Consider the following 12,828-nt stretch of genomic DNA (forward strand, 5'->3'; position numbering starts at 1 on the left):
TCATTTATGGCCCTAGTTTTGTATTATGGGAATAAGTAAATAACTTTCCTTATCTATTTTCTCCCATCACACCATGATTTATATACCTCTATCATATCCCCCTTAGATCTCCTCTTTTCCAAGCTGAAAAGTCCTAGCCTCTTTAATCTCTCCTCATATGGGACCCATTCCAAACCCCTAATAATCTGAGTTGCCCTTCTCTGAACCTTTTTTCTAGTGGCAGTATACCTTTTTGAGATGAGGAGATCACATCTGTATGCAGTATTCAAGATGTGGGCATACCATGGATTTATATAAGGAAAAAAGATATTCTCTGTCTTATTCTCTATCCCCTTTTAATGATTCTAATATCTCTTTGCTTTTTTGCCCGCCTCTGCACACTGTGTGGTCTTCAGAGAACTATCCACAATGAATCAAAGATTTCTTCCTGGTTTTGTTGTAAGCTAAATTAGCCCCCATCATATTGTATGTATAGTTGGGGTTATTTTTTCCAGTGTGCATTACTTTACATTTATCCACGTTAAATTTCATTTGCCATTTTGTTGCTCAATCACTTAGTTTTGTGAGATCTTTTTTAAGTTCTTCACAGTCTGCTTTGCTCCTAACTATCTTGAGCAGTTTAGTATCATCTGCAAACTTTGCCACCTCGCTTTTTACCCCTTTCTCCAGATCTTTTATGAATAAGTTGAATAGGATTGGTCTTAGGTCAGACCCTTGGGGAACACCAATGGTATGATAGGAAGAATTAAACTTAAACTGCATGTAAAAGTTGGATAAAAACATGCAGGGTATAGTGTAAACTGACATAGGCCCCAATCCTGCAAGCTGCTCTCCATAGGTAGACCCTTACAGCCATGCAGAGCCCCACTGAACTAAATGGGGCTCTATATGGCTACAAGGATCCACTTGCACAAAAGCCACTTGCATGACTAGGGCCATAGGCAGAACAGGGATGTATAACTGGCACAGCACTGGAAATCCTGGTATAGGCCCAGGATTTAATTTAGTGGGTAGTGGAATGTACAAACATGGTGCAGGGATAAGACGGCGGAATGAGGCTGCTGGCAACTAGCAGCTGAGAGCTGATTGAATACAACAGATTGAGCTTTCACAACTGGACAGACGGGCAACGGATATTTAAATGGAATATTAACAGTTTTGCTCCTAATTATTTCCAAACCTTCTAGCTCATGCACACTCAGCATGAAGTGTATTTTGGCCCTAGTTAATTATTTTCTATTTTCATATGATCCCAGCTAAGAGAAAACTAAATGGTTTGTTGGGAGTTTCAGACTTTAGTTTCAGACTTTCAGTTTTTTAACACTCAGTTTTCTTCAAACTGCCACTATTTAAACAATAAATAAACTTCCCATACAAATGTTTACTTTTCCCCATCTCATGTAGAATTTAACCTCAAAAATTAAAGTGGACTGAGGTCCACAATGGGTAATATTCAGTCCTGGACCAGTGACAGCTGCAAAGCCCAATATCTCATGACATTGTAAAGCTAAAAATGGAAACTTTATGCCATCTGAAATGGGAGATTCCTATCTTCCCAATGAGACAGCATTTGTTTCTGTCCCTGCAAGGTCCTAAGATATCAGAGACTTTACATCTATTACACTTTTATTATAGAAAAGCTTTTTTAGAAGTTTATAAAAATTTATTAGTTATAGATTTTCTTTATCACTGAAACTCATGTACCTGGACTCATAAGAAAAACGCCTGGTCTGTAGCTGGAGGGATTACAAAATTATCAATGAAAAATTTAAATCTCTCTAAAACATCTATTTTTTCTATAAAATGCATGGTATGTACTTATTACATTATGTATGGTATGGATTGTATTGGTACACATATGTGATGACCTGCAAAAAACATTTGTAGATTCACCACGAATGAAAAATGGAACCACCCCAGAATGATGCAGTTAAAATCTTTTTACCACATCTGTATTCCTTTATATAACAAGATTTGGCCCTGTGACATCCCCTCTGTATAAAGCACTGGCGTCGGATTCAGTAATTCTGGATTTCATTACAGTGTGTGCCACCAGTGGTCCCAATCCAACAAAACACAAGCAAAGTTAAGCACGTGCTTAAGTACTTTGCTGGATCATGGCCAATTACATCAGTGTAATTTCAGTCAGAATCAATGGAAATTGCACTGGTGTGGCTGAGAGGATAATTTGGGCCTTAAATTCTCTGTGACTTGTTTTCCCTGACTGTAAAATGCAGACAATATTACTTATTTGCTCTTAGTGTACCTGAGAAAATAATTGCTTTTAAAGAACTTTGAGACACTTGGATAAAACATGCCATATGACTGCAAAGTGTAATTATTGCTCACCATGAATTCAGTGAGGAAAAAAATCAGAGAAAATAAAAAATGTTTCAGATATGTAAAAATAATCCTGACTTATGATTTGCTGAAAATCGTCATGATAAGATGATAGATTTCTATAATTTCTCTTCTCAGAAGTCAATAGTAGAGTGATCTACACCAAGGCCAACTAATCTGCTTGCATATGCAATGAGTATATCCTGATTGGCTGCAGTTATTAGTCATCTCCCAAAAGGTAAATAATAAGGTCTATTTTTTTCCCTTAATCTCTAATCTCCCCTTCAAAATGTTATCTTAAGCAGAATAAATGTTCTACTTTTGAAATTCATGACTATAATGGAAAAATTTGCAGATTTTTCTGATTAAAACATCCTGATCATTTACCAAAACACAGCTACAGGTCCCCTACTTAATTTAGAATTTAACAAAGTAGTTATTGTCCTTCGAACAATTTTGACCTAGGTTGTGTAGAACCCTTGCACCAGAGTTCAGCATAGTTCATGCAGATGGACAACATCATGACAGTCAACCAGTGATTCTGTCTGTAGATAGCATGATGTTTGTACAGCATCTAGCACAATGGAGTCCTGGTCCATGGCTACGGCTCCTGGGTGCTATAACAACAACAATAATAATAATGTTGAGATTCAAGTTGGAACTAGCCACACTGATGTGAGATACTAGTAATTTCTTAACATATAGAGAAAGACCAGCCTCCTGCAGCAAGAGATCCGTGATTGAATCTGCTCCAGGTGTACAGCAATTCCCAGAAAGCCGAGTTCCCTGATGATACAGTGGTGATGCACAGGCCAAGATCCATAAAGTGTAACCTCCAAAAGATGTTGTGTGCCATGGCCCTCATTAAAAATGGCATTTCCAGGAACTGTGAAGTTCTGGGTTCTAGAACCTAAAACCTGGGCCAAGTCACTTAGGGTGATCTGAAAAGGAAAAAATAATTGGACTCATGTCCTTTTTTGCTTCTTTATCATGTATAAAGAGGGTTGGGAAGTTAGTTTTGTTGCTGTATTTTAAAAGATTTATTTTTCTGCTTGTCTTTTACATTAGCAATTCCAGTTTTGTCCACTCTGTAAGAATCTATGGCAACTGGAGAACTAGTGAAATGATGACCTTGCAAGAGCAAAGAGTCAAAATAAAGCAATTAGGAGAGGAAGGAATTCTGAGTCAGACTTTTAAAAACTCTTTGTTTCTTGTTTGTTTTTGTTAATACCTACTTCAATGACAGGTGTACTGCAGAAAGAAGTCTTTACTATTTTTCACTCAACTTCTATTAATATGTGAGAGCACACAATAAACAAGCACCAAGACAACCAAGAGGTCCTCCAGCAAAACAGGTGGAAGATCAGACTTGACTTTCCTGGTATGTCAAAGGAAAAAAATAAGCTTAATATTTTTCAATATCCTTTGGAGATTATATTTCAGTCTAAATTGTCTTCTCAGTTACTTTGGTGCAATTCCCACTTAAGTCAATAGAAGTGATACCAAGGTAATTGAGGGGTTTATCAGCCTTTTATGTCCTCTTCACAGAAGGCAGCAATAATATATCCTTCCTTTGAGAAATCCCCAGGACCACGGGATGGTAGAACCAAGAAACATAATCATCAAGATGGACCCTGCAGCAACCTAATTTTTATATTTACCACAACAGAACTCAATATCTGCTTGTTATTCCTTTGTTATCAAGAAAGGAAGAAAATCCTCTGAAGAGAGGATGGAATTTAAACAAGAATGTTAAATAATTATAATAATTGAACTGACTCTTTCTTAATTCAGAATAGCAGAAAATGAAACTACCAGCACTTCCTTTGCCCAGCACTCATATCCAAAGGAAGAGCTGCAGGCCAGTTATTTGGATGGCTCAGAAGGAATGAAAATAGAAACAGTAACAAAACATGATTTGAAATAAATCACTCAGAAGCAAACAAAGGAAAGACTAACTGAAGAAGGCCATGCTTTTGGGTGACAATCACAACTCCCTAGGCAAAGAATTATAGACATTTTGCAGCTAAGTGATCCTATCAAAGAGTCTGCCTTTCTAGGAAGTACATTGCCACCTAGCATCTGTACAGGTGAATAGTAAACACCTGTATGTGGTGTCTTTTAAGATACCAGTCACTCTCATATGACCAAATTATTGGAAATGAAAATGGAGCACAATTTGAATAAATGGGCTTTGCTCTGCATAAAAATGTGACAATGGTGAGGGATGGAAAGTTCCTCTTCTCCCCTAACCACCGTGTCTGTGCCAGGCAGAAGTTGTTACTATGGAAGAAGTACAGGATATGAGTGGACTGAGGAATTAATCTCACTATAATCTTCATCTCCATGGTGAGTCATACAGAATAGCTGTGCAAGAGGCATTCAGGTTTTAAGCTACTTTGGGGGCCTACAGACCCAAGCAGCATATCTCAGGATTTGGCTCAGCATCTGATGGAGACCAGCAGTGAGTATGACATTGAGAAAACTTTTCTGGTGGAAGATGAGTATTCCTCACAGTCTCTAAGAGAACTTCTTTAAGGAAACATAAATCATTGCTACACCTTGGGCTGTGCATGGTTTGATGAGACTATTAACTGAACCTTCTTGTTTCTGGATGGATAAAGCTAAGCAATGGGTGTCATTCAACACAAAATAATGGGAGCATTCTGTACTGTAAGTATGAAGTGGCTCGTACTCGCATCACATACTCCAGCTCTTGTGAACAGGTGCTGTATGACAAGTCTTTATCATCCATAATGAAGAGAATGTCATTCTTTCTTTCTTTTTTTTTCCTATTAACATAATATGAAAACCCTGTGGAGTGTAAAATAGTCAATTTCACATTTGGGAATAGTATATGAACTCAACATACCGCCCTAAGGCTTGTGCCTGAAGGAAAGTCAACTTTGCAGATAGATGACTGAACATGAAGAAGTGAAGTCAGAAATGTGAGGAACTTGTTGTCATGGCTAAATGTGAAAATAGATGGGAGTTATTAGCTTGATAAAAATAGCATTAGGAGGTAGATGTAGAAGTAAAATGACACCAAATCAGAATGGTGATGATTTCCACTCACTTTTCACAGGTGTAAATAACATGAGCAGTGCGCTAGTCCAGTGCTGCCTCTAGACTCTCCAAGTGGAAAGCAGGATAAGCACATCACAACAGCCAGCGCAGCTGAGTCAGCCTGCTGCATCCATTCAATGGGTGGGACTTCCAAGATGCCCTAGAGAAATCCTGTCTGTTCTAGCTGACATGGCCAAAATTCCTCTTTGGGTACAAATGCTCCTTCTTCACTCCCTGTGTGGCCAAATTAAGCTACAATCTGGCCCTAATTTTGCAGCTCGTCTCAACAGGTGAAGAGTTAAGAGTCCTAAGCCCTTCCTGGTGAGGTGGAACATACATGTAGCAAGAGCTGTCTTTTGGCAGTTGTTTTGCAAGAGAGACAGAATAGCTTTTCCTGGGAAGACAGGCTGTCTGAATATATCAGTAGCTTACACCCAGATTCAATTTCCATTTCAGCCAGAAATGTGAAACAGATCTCTGACCTTCCAGTTAGGATAAACCAGGAAAATATTTCCTAAGGCCCCTTGCTTTGTGTTTCCACATACAGGAAAACAAGACCTATTTTCTCTGCAATGAAGCAAATTCTACTCCTTCCTGCTTTTTGCAATCCCATTGAAGTCAGTGATGTTGCACAGATGTAACCAGGAGCAGAATTGTGCATTGTCAGTTTACTCACATGCTTCTTCCACTACATATAATAGAATGAGATAGCTGAATATCTCCATCTGCTCCAGCCTTTAATTTAATCATCCTGTACTATCTCTCCATATTTATCTGTCTGTCTGCCTATCAACATAATATCTGTGAAGGCTGTAGTGGACATACTCATATTTAATCAGTGCCTTTCATTAATAAAGACTGCCAACACTTGAAGGAGCCATAATAATCTAGAAGGAGTCTGCATCTGCCATGCATTTGAACTTGTTATTTTGCCAATTTTAAAGGTAATTCATTATGTTGCTTGTTCACTTTTTCTAAGAGCTGTACAGTTACAGTACAAATGTGCTCTGAAAATTTCCCATCTGAATTTTGTATGGATATCAGAGATATACAAAGATACACATGATACATCCAGAACGAGTGTCTAGGGAAATCACAGAACACCTCGTTTCCATTACACTTTATACATTAATTATTTAGAAAATCTTTAACTCTGTTGATTATCTGTTTTAAATGTATCTAGGGTCAGGATTAACTTGTGAAATATATTTTCTCTTGGCCCTGTCCGCATTCAGACTAAAAGCATTCTAACATCAACTTGGTAGATTGGTGGTTACTAGAACATGTTTTTTTAGCATAGTTTGCCTTACTATTGTGGACAAGAATATTTTTTTGAAAACCATACAGTGAATGTATTATAAAACCATGCTTTAGAGTATTTAGGGTGAATGGTGAAAGCATAGGATGAAAAGAGTGAATGGTGAAAGCACAGGATGAAAAGCCAAGAGACCCAGTTTCCATTTCCAGTTCTGCCATAGACTATGTGACCTTGGATACGTTACTTCAACTCTCTGTACCTCAGTTTCCCTTCTGTAAAATGGGGATGATAATAATACTAATCACCTTCACAGAAGTGTTGTGTACTTAATTAATTAAGGTTTGTAAAGTGCTTTGAGATTCTTGAGTAATGCAAAGTATTTATTATTTATATTATCATATTATAGCAATCTTACCAGCATGGGTCTAATTTTAAAAAAAGACTGTCTATAGTAGGAAAACCATACTAGAATACTTCTAGTAACAAGAATGTTCTTCGCATGGTTTCAACCCCAGTGTGGAGAAAACCATAAAGTTCTCAGACTAAGTGATCATAGGTGGTGAAAACAGATGTCTTTTCAATAATGTTTTCTGACCCAGGAGTTACAAGTGGCTCCAGGTAAAGCTAAATTCAAGAGTTTTAAAAGTGCCTCCAAATAGGGTTAGGTATGACCCAACTGTGTATTTTCCTCAAAAGAACTGCAAAATTCAGGAATAAAATAGTCTTTTCCAAACATAGATTCCTGAAATAGAAAGGGTACTGAAGGTCAGAATTCCAGTTAGCACCTAACTTCCACTGATGGAGATGGGAACTATGCACAAGCAAAAGAAAAAAACATGTCCCACAGTCTGGAATCTCTGACCTCTGACAGATTCATGTTAAGAATTTTGTACTTATGAGGACCAAAAACTTCTGCTGGTCACTTATAAGATGAAAGCCCCTGCAACCACCATTTATTATGAAGCACCTATATAGATTATAGTGGAAGGTGGAAAAAAGGTCAGAAACTGGAAACACAGAAGATCAATGTAGCAGTTTTTCCACTGAAGAAAGATGCCCTTAGGCTTGGCCTGGGAAGTTATATTATTAGAGGTGCATAGCAGCCCGACAGTTCCTTATTATTTTCTGACCTGAATCAAAGTAGTTTGCAGACAGGTGCAATACCCCCAGGAAAGATAGGGGAGGGTGACAGAAATGAAGTAATTGTGTCCATTAATCTTACTACAGAAATGTTCCCTTTAGAGAGCAAAAATCATGTGTTTCATTATAGCGTCAATAATTCTAGCAAGGATCTTTGATGGATCAAATTGTTAGAATTTAATTATCAAACCAAAAAGAACATTTGTGCTGTGATCTCTGACTAATTTTATCTTATTTCAGGGGACGGTGGATGGAATAAAGCAGGATTTTTATCTTTTGCATTTTTTTATTAAAATAATTAAAAATAGCATGGAAGGTTTAATTAATAAATTCTGTTGCTAATAAGAGAGACTGATGACATAGGAGGATTTTGTCTACATGTGAAAACCCAAGAATGTCACTTCATTATGGATTTCATGACGCTAGTAAATAAATATGTATGAGTTTGGAGAAAATACTCCACAAAGTCCATATAAAATTATTCCAACTAGCGATATAGTACAACAATATAAAATAATAATAAATAATAAGAATTAATAATAAATAATGTGTCATTAGTTCCCAATAAATGACTGAAAATTATGCAATCTCCAGTGCATAGAAAGGGTTTTAGATCCTGCATTTTGCTGTTTGCCTATACTAAGGGTACCTGCAAGTTCTTTTTCTGACAGGGAAAGCTCACAAGCAGTTTGAGTTTCCCATTTGATTTTCCCTATTAGGCCATTCTTGGTGGAGTGGGTTTGCTTGTTGTGTAGTGCCATAAGAGTATGACTGGAACCTGTGACTGGGTAGAGTGTTGCTTGAAAAATCTTTTTAAGAGTAAGCAATTTTAGGTGGTTCCTTATACCCAATGATCTCCCCCTGAAAGGCTCAAATCTCTCTTACTACACAAAGTCTGTTTGCCAGAAGCTGGGAATGGGCAACAGGGGATGGATCATTTGGTGATTTTCTGTTATGTTCATTCCCTATGGGACAACTGGCATTGGTCACTGTTGGAAGACAGGATAGTCGGCTTGATGGACCTTTGGTCTGACTCAGTATGGCTGTTCTTACGTCTTTCTGTCTGAGTAAACAGGCTGTATGCTCAACTGCTCCACAGGGGGTGATGAGACAGAAACTTGCCATCCCAGAGCCACTCTCGGACTGCTACAGCCACACAGGGACTACTGTAATCACCCCATGAAGAAGCAGTTTGGCTGACTGATCTGTGAAGTCTCTCTTGGCTTGTCATAACTCCCTCTCCATGCTATGGTTGATACAGCCACATAGAGCATAGCCCAGAGTACACAGCCCCTATGTTCCTTCCAATTTACTCTCCTTCACTTACAGTGGAATTGCATTGGTTTTGTTGCCTTTTAAGTCCTCCACACCATGTCCCAGTCTTGCAGTTGCTCATTTCTAAGATTTGCCCTTACACTTTTAGGAATGGTACTAACTCATCTTAATGGAATGACTGTGCAAAGAACAAGATTTACCCTATCTGTTTAAGAGATTCTGCTGTACTGGTAAGGAATTCTGTACCATGTAATATAATAGCATTTCTATTAATAACATTGGTACGAACAACAAGAAATCCTCCAGAATAATATACTCTAAAGTTTTAATAATATAACAAACTGAAGTGGTTTGTGTACATGTCTGTGTCCCCACTGGAAATGAGAACTGTTCAGCGGAATATTACAGGCACTACTGATAGCAGCTAAAATAGTCTCTTTTAGCATAAGTGGTAGTAGCCTGTGTTTCTGGAGTATGATGCCATGAAGTTCTATGGGGTTATGATATGCAGCACAGTGACAAGTATGACATTCTAAGTGGCCAGGAAGTTACAAAAATAATACTTTGCAGTCCTATAATGCCTTCCATCCAAGATCTCAAATCACTTTATAAACACGAATGAAGACTCATACATCCCTATCTGGTAGGTAAGTGTCACTTTCCTCGTTTTATAGATTGTGAAACTAAGGCACAGAGGTGCTAAGGGGGAGCTTTTCAAAGACACAAATAAGAGTTAGGTGCCTATCTAATGAGAGTTACGCACTTAATTGCCATTTGTGCCCTTGATAATCTTCTCATAAGTGATTTACCCCAATTCACATGGAAAGTCCTTGGCAGAGCCAAGAACAGAACTCAGATCTCCTGACCCTTCCTTGGTCCTCCTGGGCTTTTATCAAAAGACCATCCTACCCCTTGTGGGCCAGTTTCTGGAACTGTTGCACATTTTAAAGATAGCAATCAAGCTGATTTCCCTTTAAGAGAAATGACATGACCACAAGTAGGGCAAAATTCTCCTCTCAGATGTGTGTGACAGCACTCGGCTCCCTATATGTGCAGATCTCCTTTTGACATCAGTGTTAGAATAGACAAGAAGATTTTTCCAAAGAGGAACGCTGAGGTGGCTGTGGCAGCTATTCCAATGGAGTCTTCAGTGACAAGCCACAAAAATAAATTAAGAAACCTATTGAGCCCGATTCTGATCCCTTATTCCCAGTTTCACCAATATTGGAATCTGGCCAATTGTCTCTCTTCTACTTACACTGTCAAGGAGGGAGACAGCTGCTCAGTGCAGGAACAATGATCCAGTTCTAGAAATCTCCTGACTGCAACTCTATCCTTTGCATTCACAGTCTTTGGGCCTCTATGGTAGTGAAATTCTACCAGCTGCTGATCCAAGAATACGCACTGCCTACCAATAAAAATTATAAAGAAAGAAATCAACTAACTTAATTACTCAAATTCAAAATCACAGTTAATCACTGATAATTTTTCTACTGGGTTTATCAAACTGTTTCATCTTAATATTTTAAGCATTTTGCTCTTTAAGTTATAAGCTACTTAAAGGGGGAGAAAAAAAAATCCTTGACATATTACCATGAAATCAAAGAGCAAGCTAACTGGAAAAAAATAGTTACTATATTTAAACTGCATTATCCTATTAGAGAACTGCAGTTCTCAAACCATTCCACTTTGGTATAGCATTTTTGTGGCATTTTAATATGCTTTGCAGGGACTGTAACTGTACAACATTTTTAATAACAGTAATTTAAGAGAAAAAAAGTAGTACAGTGGGGGTCAATGCCCTTGTTTTTCACTCACTTGACTTTGAATCTAACTCAATAAACAAGTGAGATGAGTTTGGTGGCCTCTACTGAGACTCTAGTGGGCAATTAGCCAACCTGCAAAAATATCACATAACTGGCATCATTTAACACAGTGGTAAAACATTGTCCATGTCTGCTTAGGAGAGACCCAGCCTAAAATAGAAAGGGTATTGCAGGTCAGGTCAGGATTCAGGTGCATTGGCTGAGCTCACTAGGAATTTGTGTAGTACCCTCCTGCTTTATGCTTAGCTCCAGCCAAAGCTATTAGTCTCTTCATTTGACATTTGAGCACCATAATGCACAGTGGTTTTATGTATGGAAAGGACAATCCTTAATATAACCAGCAACATCACTGCAACTCTGCCTTGCAGTAGTGTGGATGAGTGAATGTTACTGCATTTCGAGGGCCAGATCACGCAGTCCTCACTCAGGCCAAATTCCCATTTACTTCAATTAGTAAAGACTGCAGGAGCAGTTTTTGTGTTGCTGCCCTGTCCCTAGGTTTCTTCTCTTAATATATTACAGTAAAAAAGATAGCAGGCAAAGTGCACGCATAGTGTATTTCTATTAAATCAATGGAGTTTCATCGAGGGTTAAGTTAGTCCATTTAGTTGTGTTTCTTTCTAAGGTATCACTCTGACTACACACTTTAACTTCACTTTTTGTACATGGTGAAATAAATCAGTTTCCCTTTACCTTCTAGATGGATGGTGTTGTGCTCTGCACCTGCTGGACAAATTAAACTGCTTGAAGTCTTCACATTTGCACTGCTTATGAGGTGCTTAGGTGCCTCTCCACTGACTTGGGCTAAAATCACCTTCTACCATATGAGAGGGATACATTTCTTGGGAAACTTCATGAGGTTCCAAAGTATGATCCTTTCAAAAGCTCCACCTCAAATGTGCAGTTATCCCATGCTCTTCATGGATTTTGGGGGATCTGCACAGACATCCCCTCCATACTATTCTCTGGAGCCCTGGGTGCTATTTGTTCCCTTGCCACATGTGTACCTTGCCCATCCACCACACATGTGAAGGAAAAGGTAGTGAATAAACTGGAATTTGGTCATTAAAGTTGCAGTGAACCATATTCAGTTCAGTAGCTTTAGAGAAAGAGGATGACACACAGAGCCACCATCAACCCATTCATGCCCCCCAAAACTAACAGAGCCCCAACAGTCCACAGTTTGCACCATGGAACTTCCATTAGATCAAAGGAAGAAAGAATGAAGTGATGCCAATTGGGCTTTAGTCTCAGTTTTACATATATCTGTTTCCAAAAGGCGCAAAAGAGATTGGGGTCGGGGGACCAAGTTTTGCAGTCATGTTGAATGGGGGATATCAACAGGACAGGTTAGGATGAGCAAATTATACTTTAAATTAGTGAGTCCTATAGAACTCAGCATCACCTAGCAGAGCTAACACCTGTTAACAGATATGGTCCTCAGGAGCCCACTGCTATCCTGTTACACTGCCCTTGCCATGTTTCAGGTTAATTAAAAGATGCTCACATGAGCTTTTTGGAGAAACAAACACACAAAAGGTAGTCTTGTAACTACTTGTAGAGATATTTAACAGGGAGGAATCATTATGAAGTATGATCTGATTTTATTTTTAATATTTTTTTATTGGGGACATTGTTACTGATGTTACCTTTTATTGATCTTTGAAAGGGAGGTAAGAAAATGAAGTGCAATCTTTTCAGAGACTTTGAAGTGTTTCTGATGTGTGAAAGTGAGTGTGTATATCTAGTTTGTTGAGTGTACCTGTGATTCATATAAAATAAAAAAAAAAATTCCCCTCTCACCCCTATGGGTGGTATGTGTCTTCCTCAACCTTGGGTCCTCTACCAGAGGCCTGGGAGTTTGAGGGTTCTGCGCAGTATCTTAGCTGTTCCTAGCACTGCACTCTTCTGGACAGAGAGCTC

This window comes from Chelonoidis abingdonii, chromosome 22, assembly GCF_003597395.2.
Source record: "Chelonoidis abingdonii isolate Lonesome George chromosome 22, CheloAbing_2.0, whole genome shotgun sequence".
NCBI classification, from domain to species: domain Eukaryota; kingdom Metazoa; phylum Chordata; order Testudines; family Testudinidae; genus Chelonoidis; species Chelonoidis abingdonii.